This window comes from Acinonyx jubatus, chromosome A2 (genome assembly GCF_027475565.1).
Source record: "Acinonyx jubatus isolate Ajub_Pintada_27869175 chromosome A2, VMU_Ajub_asm_v1.0, whole genome shotgun sequence".
Classification (NCBI taxonomy): Eukaryota; Metazoa; Chordata; class Mammalia; order Carnivora; family Felidae; genus Acinonyx; species Acinonyx jubatus.
In genome coordinates, this window is record NC_069383.1 from 148,417,980 (window position 1) to 148,433,884 (window position 15,905).

The 15,905-nt window shown below is 39.2% G+C and overlaps 1 protein-coding gene and 1 non-coding gene across 18 annotated transcripts in view; one reads left to right on the forward strand and one right to left on the reverse strand.

Moving 5' to 3' along the window:
* FBXW12 (F-box and WD repeat domain containing 12) overlaps window positions 1-15,905 on the reverse strand; it is an 80,273-nt gene that overhangs the window by 58,101 nt on the left and 6,267 nt on the right. The gene's annotated exons all lie outside the window — the stretch shown is intronic.
* On the forward strand, window positions 7,143-7,249 carry LOC113593608 (U6 spliceosomal RNA). Its single transcript, XR_003413888.1, has one exon. It is a non-coding gene; the product is annotated as a U6 spliceosomal RNA (small nuclear RNA).

Below are 15,905 nucleotides of genomic sequence, written 5' to 3' on the forward strand. Positions count from 1 at the left end.
AGAGAGAGAATCCTAAGCAGCCTCTCAGTGGCAGAGCCCGATGCAGGGCTCAATGTCATGACTGTGAGATCATGACCTGAGCTGAAATCAAGAGTCAGACACTTAAGAGGCACCTGAGTGGCTCAGTTGGTTAAGCATCTGACTTCAAATCAGGTTATGATCTCACGGTTCCTGAGTTCAAGCCATGCGTTGGGCTCTGTGCTGACAGCTGACAGTTGGGCTCGAGCCTGGAGTCTGTTTCAGATTCTGTGTCTCCTTCTCTCTCTGTGCCCCTTCCTCACTCTCTCTCTCTCTCTCTCTCAAAAATAAACATTAAAAAACATTTTTTTAAAAGAGTCAGACACTTAACTGAGCCATCCAGGTGCCCCTTCAAATATGTTTTCTGTCCTCTCCTCTCCTCTCTTTCTGGGTCTCCAATATGTTGATACACTTGTTGGTAGCCTCCATTTCTTTGTACCTCTGTTCATTTTTTTTCCCCCAAATTTGAACTGGCTTTTTCTTTTACTTGCTATCTGAAGTATTTTGACCCACTCTGCTCATTTTTCATTACTTTTTCTTTCTTTTCCTCAGACTGGACAATATTAATTGACCTATCTTCAAGTTCACTTACTCTTCTGCCTGCTCAAATCTGATGTTGATCCTCTTCAGTGAATTTTTCATTTCAGATAATTACATTTTTACACTTGACCTTAGCCAAAAGGCCAAGAAGCGATCAGATAATTATATTTGTCACTTCAATAATTTCTATTTGGGTTGTTTATGAAATATATTTCTATTACTTTATTGATATTCTCTATTTGATGAGACATTATTCTCATACTTTCCTTTAGTTCTTTGGACATAGTTTTCTTTAGTTCTTTAAATATATTTAAAATAACTAATCTAAAGGGCACCTAGGTGGCTCAGATCAAACCCTGCATGGGGCTGGCTGCTGTTGACACAGAGCCCACTTCTGATCCTCTGCCTCCTTCTCTCTCTGCCCATCCCCTGCTCATGCTTTCTCTCTCAAAAATAAATAAAACATTACAAAAATAATTTAAAATCATTGTCTCATAAGTCTAATATCTGGGCTTCCTCAGTGACTGTTTCTATTGATTGCTTTTTATCCTGTGTATGGGCCATACTTCCTTGTTTCTTTGCATACATCACAATTTTTTGTGATTTTAAATAATATGTTGTGGCAACACTGGAAATCAGATTCTCTCCATTCTCCAAGGTTCGTTGCTATTGCTGTTTGTTGTTGCTGCTGCTATTTATTAGTTTAATGGTTTCTGGAATAATTCTGTGAAGTCTGCCTTCTTTGTCATGTATGGTCACTGACAAGTCCTACTCAATTATCTTAGTGGTCTCATAGGGATTAGACAAAATTTTCCTCAAATGGTTGGAACCAATAAATCTCCCAGTTTTTGCCAACAAAAACATTGTATGTGTTGAGGAATGTCTTCAACACTTAGCCTTTGCTTCCTGCTTTTGGAGAGCTTCAAGATTAGCCAGAGGTGAGAGCTTAAGGCCTTCTCAGGTCTTTCCTGATCATGCACATAGCCCTACACATGTTCATGGTCTTCTAGATTCCCAGGAATTTCTTAGTGCTTTTCAAAACCTCCTATGGATATCTCATTCCACCACCTTTACTTTTAAGCTTTTGGTTGGCTTATTGTTTTCCTCCAACTGCTATCCACCATAAGACAGCCATGATACTGAAACATTGCCTCTGATTGTTTTCAACAAATGCTCCCAGGGGAAAAGGCTGTTCACACTGGGGTATCTCTGAGTTAGGTCAAACAAAAACAGCTTTCCAAGTGGGTCTTCTAGACAACCATCAGACAGGTCAAGGAATGACAATTCTTTGGTAATGGTACTCTGAGGAGTTCCCAAACCATCTTGTCCCCTCTAGGTGCTGCCGGGCTGCTTGTTTTCACTATGATACAGAGCTGTTGTTTTTTTAATACTACTATAGATCTGAGATCCCATTTCCATTTTTGCAAAGGAAAAAAAAGCCATTGGTACATAGACTTTGTAGATTGCTTTGGGTATATGGACATTTTGACAATATTCAGTCTTCCAACCCATGAGCATGGGGGAGGCTTCCATTTATTAGGACATTTTCTCTCAGAAATGTTTTGTAGTTTGTGGTGTACAAGTCTTTCACCTACTGGGCTAAATTTATTCAGAGGTATTTTATTTTTTTGGATGCTATTGTAAATGGAATTGTTTTATTAATTTTATTTTCAGATTGTTCACTGATGCTGTCAGTTGTGTTTACAACTGACTTTCATGTGTTGGTCTGTACCCTGAAACAATCTAATTATTAGCTTTAGTAGTTTTTATATGAATTTTTTGGGATTTTCTATATGCAGAATCATGTCCTCTTCAAACAGAGATAGTTTTACTTCTTCTTTCCAATTTGGATCACTCTACCTACCACAGCTTTATTGAGGTAAAACTGACAAATAAAATTTTGGATGCCTTTAATTTCTCTTTCTTGCCTAAAGCTCTGGCTAGAACTTTTAGCATAATGTTGAATATCAGTGGTAAAAGTAGGTATCCTTGTCTTGTTCCTGATCTTAGAAAGAGATCTTTCAAGGGTACCTGGGTGGCTCAGTCGGTTAAACATCTGACTTCATCTCAGGTCATGATCTTGCAGTTTGTGGGCTCGAGCCCCAATTCGGGCTCTGTGCTAACAGCTCAGAGCCTGGAACCTGCTTTGGATTCTGTGTCTCCCTCTCTCTCTCTGCCCGTCCCCCACTCATGCTCTGTCTCTCTCCCTCTCAAAAATAAACATTAAATTTTTTTTAATAAATAAACATTAAAAAATTTTTTTAAAAATAATGAGAGACCTTCCAGTCTTTCACCATTGAGTATGATATTTGTTGTGGGGTTTTCATAAATGTTCTTTATCATGTTGAGGAAGTTCCCTTCTAGTCTTTCTTTTTCTGAGTGTTTTTATTATGAAAAAGTGTTGAATTTTGCCAAATACTATGAGGGTTTTGTTAAATGTCAATTGAGAAGAACAGGTCCTTTTTACCTCCTTCATTCTATTAAGTGATGTTATTGCATAGATATGGTTGATATTTTTAGGTTGAACCACACTGCACTCTTGGGATAAATCTTGCTTGGTCATAGTGTGTACTTCTTGTAATATGCTGTTGGATTCAGTTTACTAGTATTTAGTTGAGAATTTTTGCATTTATATTCATAATGGATACTGGCCTATAGTCTTTTTAATTTTTTTTTGAATGTTTATTTTTGAGAGAGAGACAGAACATGAACGGGGAAGGGGCAGAGAGAGGGAGACACAGAATCCAGAGCAGGCTCCAGGCTCTGAGCTGTCAGCACAGAGCCCAACTTGGGGTTCGAACTCCCAAACTGTGAGATCATGACCTGAGCTGAAGTTGGACACTTAACCAACTGAGCCACCCAGGCACCCCTATAGTCTTGTTTGTGTGCGTGTGTGTGATGTCTTTATCTTTGCTATCACGGTAATTCTGGCTTCATAGAATGATTAGAAAGTATTTTTTCCTCTTCTATTATCTGGAAGAATTTGAAAAGAACTGGCATTCTCTCTTAAATGTTTGGTAGTATTCACTAATGAAGATATTTAGTCTTGAACTTTTCTTTGTTAAGAGGTTTTTTTCATTGCTGATTCAAGCTCTTTACTTGATATAGATTTTGAGATTTTCTCTTTCTTGAGTCAGTGTAGGTAATTTGTGTTTCTAGGAATTTGTCCATTTCATCCAGGCTATCTAGTTTGTTGACACTTGTTCATAGTATTCCTTAAAAATCATTTTTTATTTATGTAAGGTCAGTAATAATGCCTTAACTTTCATCAAATTCATACCTTAATTTTATCGTACATTCTCTTTATAATACCCTGTATTTCTACTTAAATATTCAAGATGATTTTGAATTTTCTATATTTGATTTAATGCTAAGTATGTTTTGTACATCCAGTATCTTTGACAAACAAACATCTATAACAACAGGTATTCTAAAATACTTGTTACAGGGGTGCCTGGCTGGCTCAGTCGGTGGAGCATGTGACTCTTAATCTTGGGGTTGTGAATTCAAGCCCTAAGTCGGGTATGGATATTACTTAAAAATAAAATCTTATTTTAGAATTTTTAAAAAATGTTTGTTTATTTTTGAGAGAGAGAAAGAAAAAGAATGAGCAGGGGGAGGGGCAGAGAGAGAGAGAATCCCAAGCAGGCTTTTGTGCTCTCAGTGCAGAGCCCAACACGGAGCTCGATCCCATGAACTGTGAGATCATGACCTGAACTGAAATCAAGAGTTGACGCTTACACAACTGAGCCACCCAGGATCCCCAAAATTAAATCTTAAAAAAAAAAGAAATAAAATAAAATATTTGTTACATAAGAATTCACTATAAGCAGAGTGTTTTTCCTTCTCAAATTTAGCTAAAGATTATCAAATAAAATTTAGTCATAATGTATAATATGCCATAAAGTAAAAAATGATCATTTCAAAATATAATTCTTTCAGATATAAAGGGCTAAACATAACTAAACTGTATGATGGACCTTGTGTAAGTAAAGTCACTTTCATTCTTCACTTTTAGGAATAAGTCAGATATACTGATATGTTGTAGAGAGTTTTAAATGTTTTGTTATAAAAACTTTCAAGCATAAAACTAGATACAACAGTAAATATCATATGCCTATTACATCAATCCAACCAAGTACAAAGTGTTCGCCACATTTCCTTCCTTTATAATTTCTTCTTTCTTTGCTTAGGTATATTAACACATGGCTTGGACATCATGTCATTTCACTCTCAGAAGTGTGGACATTTCCTTACATGCCCATAATTCTGTTATCACGCCTAATTAGTTCCCTGTCATCTTCTAATATGTATTTCATGTTCAAATTTTCCCAGCCATCTCAAAAATAATACCTGCTGGGGAAATAAAAGTATTTTAGCCTAATAACTCAGTAGTAAAGAACATCCAGTCCATCCTTTCTGTTCCCTGTCATGACCAATTTCTGGGATATTGACAAAAGACATTAATTGGAACATGAAAGGTTATTCTGCGATGAATGGACCACGTCTTGCTTAGCTCTGGTCTAGATATTGTGTCTTTAACCTTAGAGTCATAAGGCCAAAGCAAGAACTCGGCTGATGCCATAGAGATCATTGTAGAATTATGAGGCATATAAATAAGACTGGAGAGGGGCCCCCGGGTGGCTCAGTCAGTTAAGCATCCGACTCTTGGTTTCAGTTCAGGTCATGATCTCATGGTTCATGAGTTTGAGCCCTGCATCAGGCTCTGTGCTGATGGCCTAGAGCCTACTTGCAATTCTGTCTCCCTCTCTCTCTGTCCCTCCCCTGCTTGCTATCTATGTCTCTCAAAATAAATAAGAGAGACTCTTTTAAAAAAAGAGAGAAATAAAACTGAAGAAAATCATCTTGGAACAAAATATGAAGAAGGTTGAAGGTAAAACAGGTAAAATGATTATATGCTTTTGTAATAACTCTATGACAATATCTTTTAATATAATCTCAGTGACAAGTTGACAAGGCTCAACTGATGTATATAGACCACCATACATATTACTTGGGGAAGGCCTATAACCCGAAAGTTCTCTAGTTCCACTAGAGAGAAATCATGGTGGCAGGTTTGGGGGCAGCCTGGGTGAGACTAGTCTAGAAATCAACTGGTACACTGTGGAAGGTGTCTTCATGGAGTTACATGCAATTTTCAGAATAAATCAGATATACATTTAGAAGTATGAGTAGATCTCAAAATACTGCACTGAGAGAAAAAGCAAGAGAAGGAATAATACAAGTAACACCATACCGTTATATAAACTAAAAATAACACAAACAATATATATCTTATACAAACACATAAACAAAAAGAGATACACTGAACTCATTAAAATCATTGGCTATAGTGTGGGGAGAAAGAGAGGAAACAAATAAAATGAATGAATAGTGGCCCCTCCCCACAGCCCTTTCCCAAAGCACAATGGAAACTGTTTTTGACAGGATCACAAAAAAAATAACAATATCCTTGACAGGAAGGCCAACAATGATCACTGATTGATTGCCAACCATGTACCCTGCACTGTGTCACATGCTTTGCCTATATCTACTCCCCTGTGTTTCTACAACCCCCGCCATGAGGAAGGTATTGCTATTAGCTATGTTTCATAATGAAAAATGGAGAGGTCCACAGAGGGATGTGACTTGCCCAAGGATACACAGCTAGGAACGGGAAGGACTGAGTCCTGAACCTGGCTAGTCAGCCTCCAGACCCTCTTCTTTAACACCACTTTCTATGCTGCCCATGGCACCCCATGTGCCTCTGACTTCGACTCTGCTCCACTCCAACTTCCTCCTCCTCTACTACCCTCCACCTTTCTGCCCCATGGCTCTCCTGGGGTCCAAAGACTCACATAGGCACCTGCATCCTTAGCTCTCCTCATCTCTTCCCACTTCCACTCTGTGCTTTTGTTCTCCAGTGAAATTAGAAGGTCTCTAGTCTGCCTTAATTCGCAGAATAATTGTTTAGCATTCCTCCTATAGGACTATGGGTGTAGTTATTAATGTGGTACTTTTTCTCTTCATTTTCCCAAATTTGATTTCTCTAAGCAGGTATTTCCTTTGCAGGAAAACTCCTGAACTTTACCATGAAGAATTACAGAACTTGCTGAATCACCAGATGATCAAGGGGAACATAATGGCTGCCACTTCAAGTATTACTCCCTGTAGAAGAAAATGCTGGCACTGGAGGAAACCAATGGTTAGAGGATCAAACTCCTTGAGATTTTGCTTCTTCAATAAATGATTCTCAGTAGAAAATATGGCTGGCAAACACTTCTCTTGGTTAATAAGAATATATTAAAAATATCAACTATTCTGTGTTCTCATCCCAAAACTACATGACTTATGCCTCGGGGTCCCTCTGTTCTTGTATAGATTGTGAGCAAATGACCACAGAAATCTAAACAAGGGGATAGATACCTCAAGGGCAGCTCTATTTATAACCTGAGGGCTCTCCAGTCATTACCGAGCTGAATGTGTCATGTGAGTGATGTGGCTTTCAATACACCAGGATCTGGTTTGAGAAATTAACAACCATAACATAAAAGAGAGACTACTATTCAAAGAATATGTATTGAGTGCTCGCTTCTGCAGCACATAAACTAAAATTGGAACGATGCAGAGGAGATTAGCATGGCCCCTGTGCAAGGATGACACACAAATTCATGAAGTTTTACATATTTTTTGGAAGCTAATTTGACAATAAATTATATTTTAAAAAATGAATAAATAAATAAAACAAAAAAACGAAGAAAATATATTGAGCACAATACTTGGAGTAATGCCTGGCCACAGTAAGGTTTCTAAATAAATACTCTACAAGCACTAACTTCTCTATCTCACGATAAACTTAGGAAGTATACCCCCATTTTAATGACAAAGGAACCGAGGCTTAGAGAGTTTCACATAATTCCACAGTGAAGATTCTACTAGAACAAACTGCATAGATCCTTATATAAAACATACAGATAGGGTCCTAGGGAAACACATATATACACACACACATACACAAGACTGAGAAAGGATGAGGAAATACATGCTTATGTTAATATATGTTTATTTCTTATGCTTTAATGCTTTTGCACTTTCCTAAAATTATAAAATGAAGACTAATGATATCACTCAGGACTAAGGACATTTACTCAACATAATCTAGAAGTTACAGTCATTTGCTCCAATTTCTTCTCACTTCTTAGGACACAGCATAACAAGAATGAAAAGAATAGAGTGAGAGTCTTATCAGAAGTTCTTAAATGAACCCCAGGCAGCATGCATTAATAAATTAAAAAGCCTCCCAAACTCAGAAATTCTAATGCAAAACCAGAATTAGGAACCATCTGACTCAATTATCTTCTTGAGGTCCCATGCAACACAGAGATCCTACAATTCTAAAGAGAAAATTATTTATATCTGATGGTACTATTTGCTCAGTGTGGATATGTCTTTTCTTCAGATATGAGAGACTGAAAGTGTCTATAGAAATAAAAGAGGTGGACAGAGATTTAACATGAGGGTGAAATTGTTTAAGGGGGAAAGAGGAGATAAGAAGAGACAAAGTGGAAACCTCCACTGAACTCATGCTGGTGGGTTCAAATCTGCTCCACCATGACCTGCACACATACATAAAATGGCATTTGTATGATGATAACACCACAAAGGAAGAGGTAGATGGAGCTATATAGAAGCAATATTGAGCATTAAAATTAAGATGGAATTAACATGAACTAGATTATTATAAGTTAAGATGTTAATTGCAATCCCTAAGGCAATCACTAAGGAACTAACTAAAAAAATATAGTAAAAGAAATGACAAGGGAATGAAAATAGTACACTCAAAAATATTTAACATACAAGAAAAATCAATAATGGAAGAACAGAAGAACAAAAAAGACAAGACAGATAGAAAACAAATAACAAAATGGCACAGGACAATCCTACCTTATCCACAGCTATGTGAACATTAACATCAAAAAGAGATTGGCAGAATGAATAAAAACACAATCCAATTAGATGCTGTCCACAAGAGATACATTTTTAATTTTTTTTTAATGTTTATTTTTGAGAGAGAGAGAGAGACACACACACAACAAAGTAGGGGAGGGGCAGAGAGAAAGGGAGACACAGAATTCGAAGCATGCTCCAGGCTCTCAGCTGTCAGCACAGAGCCTAACGCAGGGTTGAACTCATGAACTGTGAGATCGTGACCTGACTCTTAACCGACTACCCACCCCACCCACCCCGGTGCCCCAAGAGATACATTTTGGATTCTAAGACACAAATAGGTTGAAAATAAAGGATGAAAAAAGATGAGCCATGCAAACAGTAACAAAAAGAAACCTGGAGTGGCTATACTACTAGCAAACAAAACAGAATTTAGACAAAAACTGTTACCAGAGACAAAGGATTTAAAAAAAATTTTTTTTCTTTTTTAATTTGAGAGAGAGCGCTCATGCAAGTGGGAGATGGGTAGAGGGAGAGGGAGAGAGAGAATATTAAGTAGGCTCCATGCCCAGCATAGGGCCAGACGTGGGGCTCAATCTGACAACACTGGGATTGTGACCTGAGCCAAAATCAAGAGTCAGATGCTTAATCAACTGGGGCACTCAGGCGCCCCCCCCCCCCAGGATATTTTATAATGATCAAAGAATCAAACCATCAAGAGGGCATATAAATATAAAAATTTTTGCAACTAAAAATAGAGCCCCCAAAATTCATGAAGCCAATTAGAGAGAAATAGACAATTCCACAATAATAGCTGGAGATTTTGGGGCACCTGGGTGGCTCAGTCAGTTAGGTGTCCGATTTCGGCTCAGGTCGTGATCTCACAGCTTGTGAGTTCAAGTCCCGCGTCGGGGTCTGTGCTGAAGGCTCAGAGCCCGGAGCCTGTTTAGGATTCTGTGTCTCCCTCACTCTCTGCCCCACCCCCACTCACACTCTGTCTCTCTCTGTCTCTCAAAAATAAGCATTTAAATAAATAAATAAATAAATAAATAAATAAATAAATAAATTTTAAAGCGCATACCAGCCAATGCAGCAATACTTCCAAGGGTGTAAAACACTGCAAAAATCTTTAAAAAAATAAAAATAATAATAATAGCTGGAGATTTCAACATCCCCTTTTCAATCCTGGATAGAGCGACTAAGCAGAAGATCAAAAGTAAAGTAGAAGACTTGAATAACTATAACTATACAGACATCACAGACCCCACTAGACATCTACAGAACACTTCATACAACAATAGCAGAATTACACATATTTCTCAGGTGCACGTGAAATATTCTCCAGGATAGACTATATCCCGGACCATTAAAAATGTCCAATAAATTTAAAAGGATTGAAATCATACAAAGTATGTTTTCTGATCACAATGGACTAAAATTAGAAATCAATAGAAGGAAATACCTAAGAAAATAGCTAACAAAATTATTGGCAAATACCTAACAAACCTATGTATACATTTTCCTTCCAAGCCAGTAATCTCACTCCTCTAAGAATCTACCACTCTGAAGAGACATCTCTGTACAAAAATATATATGTGTGAGGTGCCTGGGTGGCTCAGTTGGTTGAGCGTCCAGCTTTGGCTCAGGTCATGATCTCATGGTTTGAGTTTGAGCTCCACGTCGGGCTCTGTGCTGACAGATCAGAGTCTGGAGCTGCTTCGGATTCTGTGTCTCCCTCTCTCTCTGCCCCTCTCCTACTCCTCTGTCTCTCAAAAATAAATAAATGTTAACGATTAAAAAAAAATGTGTGTGTGTGTGTGTGTGTGTGTAGTTATTCACTGCAGCATTGTTATTGCAAATTACTGAAAACAACCTAAATGTCCATGTATAGGAGAGTGGTTAAATACACTATAGTACATCACACAATAAACAACAAGGCAGCTGTAAAAGTGAATTAGAAAGATATCTATGAGCTGATATGCAGTGTTTTCCAGGGCATTCTGTAAGTGGAGAAAGCAAAATGCCAAAGAGTATCTACACTACACTACACTTGTGTAAGAAAGAAGGGGATAAAATAAAATACATCTGTATCTGCTCATTTGTGCAAAGGGAATACAGAGAGGGTAAACTAGAAACAAAAAAAAAAAAGGTTGGTTACCTGTAGGGAGTAGGTGGGGAAATGACGGAAAGAAATGGGGAATGGGAACAAGACAGTAGGAATGAGGGGGGAGTAGCACTTCTCTGAGCGTATCTTTTTTGGTACAGTTCTCTTAAAACCACAGTTATGGTTCACATACACAAAAATAAACAATTAAACCCAACCAGGATGTGGGGAACTCAAAATGGAATACAAACACTAACCACTGCACTATCTGTGCAAATATTTGTTAATATTTCTGTATATTTCCCACACTGAAGGGATAGGGAAGAAGACAACCAACTTAAGTAACTTTGTAGATCAGTATCTTGACTGGCTACTGTAAGGCTAAAGACAACAAGAATTCTACATAAACGCTGCATTCCAGTTGGTAACTGGTGAGGGAGAAGATGCCAGATTTCGTGGGGGACAGAACAGATTTGAGATGAGGATTGCATTTGAAGAGTAGATGTGCTGTAGGCAATTGGGAGTGGCTGGAGCTCCAAAGAATGTCAGGGAGAGCCCTCCACCCTCACCTAATAGATTGGTCTTTACTTCTACCTTAAGAAAAGACTCCTCTGGAGGCTCCATTCAAGAGAAATGGAACTCTAATCCAAACAGCAGTAGAGGACAACTCACTTCTTTTGCCTGGAGATGTTTTGTTTTACTTAGCAATTTGTAGAGTCATATTTATTAGCCAGTCGGTAGGAGACATTTATTTATCGTAGCTGCCAACAAGCTGTAGTTGTTTAGACTACAGTCTACAGTTCATTCTTGGTCTTTTATGACATTTATTTACTTAAGTGACATAGCCTTTCCTTTATGGCTTTTAGACCATATCTTCTTGGGAAAGTCTCCTCACCATGAAGGATATAAACATATTTTCCTAAATTTCATTCCAACATTTTCATCATTTTACCCATTTAAAGCCAGGCAGAATTTAGCATGTATTTGGTTGGAGTTAGTCTGTTTCCTTCCAGATGGATCCTCAACCTTATTGAACATTAACCTTTTCTGTGGAATGCCATTGACTTTTATGTATACCTGTACTTCACTATTTGATGAAAGTGGATTTATAAAAAATTATTTTTGTAAGACAAGTCTATACCCAACCATTCTTTTTTTAAAAAATGGAGCACCTGGGTGGTTCAGTTGGTTGAGCATCCAACTTCAGCCCAGGTTATGATCTCAACAGTTCATGAGCTGGAGACCCAGACCCTCTGCCCTCCCACCCCCCTTCTCTGATCCTCTCCCTCTCACTCATACTCTCTCTCTCAAAAATAAATAAACATAAAAAAATAAAAATAATTTTTAGGGGTGCCTAGGTGGCTCAGTCGGTTGAGCATCCAACTTCGGTTCAGGTCATGATCTCACGAGTTAATGAGTTTGAACCCTGCATGGGTCTCACTGCTGTCAGTGCAGAGCCTGCTTTGGATCTTCTGTTCCCCCCCCTCAGTCCCTCCCCTGATCATCCTCTCTCTCTCAAAAATAAACATTTGTAAAAGAATAAAAAATGTTTTTTTTACTGGTTTTAAAATATTTATTCTTCTGCATACAAGACCTTCATTCTAAAAGCTTTGCCCATGACTGATGTAATCCTATTCCAAAGCCACAATTTAAATTATTGTAGCTTTATATTTAATATCTAAGCGTTACCTCATTACTACTATTTCTTAACATTTTCTTGCCTGTTTTTTTTCTGTCAAGTCATCTTTAAGAATATTTTTTGGAGGTGCCTGGATGGCTCAGTTGGTTAAGTGTCCAACTCGTAATTTCAGCTCAGGTCAGTATATCATGGTCAGGAGCCCACTGGGCTCTGTGCTGACAGCACGGAACCTGCTTGGGATTCTCTCTCTCAAAATAAATATTTTTTAAAAAAGAATATTTTCTTAAATATTCCCCAATCTCATTTGGAATATTGATTATAATTGCCTGGATGATGCTTGAAATGCTCTGTATCTTGATCTGGGCGATGGTTACTCACACGTACATATATATATTTAAATTTATTTTATTTTACATTTACTTATTTTTGAGAAACAGAGTGAGACAAAGCGTGAGCAGGGGAGGGGCAGAGAGAGAAAGAGACACAGAATCCGAATCAGGCTCCAGGCTCTGAGCAAGCAGTCAGCACAGAGCCTGACGCGGGGCTCGAACCCACAAACTGTGAGATCATGACCTGAGCCGAAGTCAGACGCTCAACCAACTGAGCCACCCAGGCGCCCCTACATATATATATATTTAAAAGCTGCATACTTAAGATTTGTTCACTTTGCTGTATGCATAACTGCATAAAAATTTTAAAATAAACATTTTTGATACTTTTCATTTTGAGAAATCTCTGCTCTTAACTCTGCCTTTTAAATAAATTTTGTGTTTAGTTTGCTTATTTTTTATAACTTGTAGAGATGGAGGCTTTGATGATTTTTCAGCTTTCTTCTCAAATATATGTATTTTAGGTTTTAGCAGTGTCCTTCAATTTAAAGCAAATTATGCCTAAGTACAATGTACATACAGAATTCACATAACCATAAGCAAGATGAAGCACCTCCTCAGTACTGTTCTTAGTAAATGTTTTCTATTACTATTGTTACTTGTCCTTTGTCTCTTATTGTATGGGCACCCTAGTGGTGGGGAAGGGGTTGGAAATGGGAGAAAGGGGAGGCTTCTGGGATTCCATCTTTATTAGAGCATGGATTTTTTTTTTTTCTTTTTGTCTTCTCACAGGGTTCCCATGGGGAAAATTTGTGCCTGTTTCTTGAACTTTAGTTCATGTCAGGGTCTGGAATTTAGGGAAAGAGCTGGTTTATATAGGGTTCCTGTCTTTTGTCCAGCTGGGTTGTTAGCTGGTTTCTGGGAGTCTCCCTGGAGTCCTGATGATTGTTCCAGGGAAACTGGGGGAATGGTAATGCTATCTATGGCTCTTATCTCCTGGATCATGGTGGTCATTACATTGCTGTTTCTTTTGCTGTGTGTCCTAGAGCAAGGGCTTTACTGAGCCATCCATCTGTGTCTGAGAGTTTTGCAACTTACTAAGGACAGTTGTCTTCCATCATGGGTCTAGGATGACCAGCTGACCTGCTGTGTCGGGACAGAGGTATGGTCAGAATGACTGGGGCTTTCACTGTCCATCTTCTGAGATTTGAAGTTTTGTTCAGACTTGTTGGCAGTCTACCACATCCTGTATTTAGGGAGGTTTTCCTGGCTTCCCCACATACCGCCCCCCCCCCCCCCCCCCGGCTTTCTAGGAGTCTTATTGCTTCATATTCTGTGCCTGGTCAATTAACTTGCTGACACTCATTCACTATGTGCTTTACCCTATGCACAGTTTGAGTTGCTGCAATTCCCCTTGTCTGTGGCTCATGGTAGGGTGAAATACTTTTCATTTGTGGAGTCAGGGTTGGGAGTCTGGGGACCCTGGAGATAGCGATTTATGGGTGAGGGTTTAGAGGTCAGAATCTATGAGTCAGGATTTAGGGATTAAAGGTTGAGATTAGGGCAGGATTAGGAGGTTAGAAGACACATGTCAGGGCCTCAGGATCTAGAACCAGGTCTAAGGTTAAAGTCTGAGAAGCTCAGGGACTAGGGCTTGGGTTACAGTTGGAAAGTAGTGTCAAAGGAGTTAAGGTTAGAGGGGGACTGGGGGTGGATTAGATGTTAGGGCTGTGGCAAAGGCCTAACGTTTAGGACCTGAGTTTAAGGACCAAAGGTTACAAGGTCAGTGTCAGAAGAGAATGAGTCAGGGTCAGGGTCAGAAGAGCTAGGGTTAGATTACAAGAGTCAAATCACTGTCAGTGATGGGGCTAGAGGTCAGGATAAAGGATTTAGAATCACGGTTAGGTGCTAGGGTTGGGATTCATTGGGGTTAGGGAAGCAGGGTGAGGGTCACTTCCTCTTTTTCCTTGCTGTGGGCAGATTCTCCAGTCAGAAGGAAGGCATTAGGTTCTATGGTCACATAAGCCCTAAGCCCCAGGGGATAGATGTCAAGGTTTCATGCTAACTATTCAATTGCATCCCACTTGATCATGGCAACACTGGGCCCTGAGGCTCAAGGGGTCAGTAGGAGAGAGATGCCGAACTCTGTCTCCTGCGGGCACTTCCTCATATCTGAAAGTCAGACTCTAGAGTCCCCTTTACTTGGCTCAGGGGATCACCTTTCCTCCTCCAAAGCAATCTGGACACACACACATACACACATTTTCACACAGAAGTATCTACACATGCAGGGAGGACACACAAGGATTAGAGGGCTCCTAGCCAGATTTTCCTCTCTTTAATAAACCCAGAAGAAAGGCTGGGCTAGAGCAACAAAGATAGGTACAAGTCCAGAGGGAAAACAGAGAAGGGTTATGAGAAAGAGAATGCTGGGAGAGGGTGTTACTTTAGATCATGAAATCTGGCCAGGCCTCTCTGCGGAGGACACAATGCTGAGTGAACCAAGCAAATATTGGGTAAAAGAGTGTTCAGGCAGAGTGAGAACCTCCTGTGGTGGTCTTGAGGTGGCAACAAGGCAGTGGAATGATAAGAATGAAGGGAGAGTGGATTGTGAAGGAATATTGGTCAGCAAAAGCCAAGTCACGTGGTGCTTTAAGGGCCATGGCAAGGAGTTTGGCTCTTGTTCTTAGCAGAGCAGCAAAAAATGGCAGTGCTTCATGCAGGAGAGTGATGGGACCAGTTTTATGCATGAAAAAGATCTGAGGGCTCCTGACTGGCTGGCAGCGGAGTGTGCAACTCCTGACCTCAGGGTTGTGAGTTCAAGCTTCACGTAGGGTATAGAGATTAAAAATGTGTTTTTGAAAAAATAAAAAGATCAATCTGACGGCTATATGAGAAACAAGCCACAGAAGGGTAGGGATAGACAGTACATGAAGAGAGGAAGCTGGCTTGGGCTAGGAGATGGCCAGAGGTGATCAGGTGTAACCTACAGCTTAAGGTTAAAGAGACAGGTTTGCTGAGGGATTGTTGAGGAGAGGCAAAAAAAAAAAGAAAAGAAAAGAAACTAAGAATCATGCCTGAGTTTTTGGAAAATTGGATGGCTGGCAGGAGTGGATCTCAGAGGATCGAAAGTTCTGTTTGTAACATTTACAGCAAAAGAAAAAATACACACGTCATATAAAAAGTGAATGTGAAAGTATTTAAGTGTATTTAAAAAAAAAATTTTTTTTTTAACGTTTATTTATTTTTGAGACAGAGAGAGACAGAGCATGAACGGGGGAGGGTCAGAGAGAGGGAGACACAGAATCCGAAACAGGCTCCAGGCTCT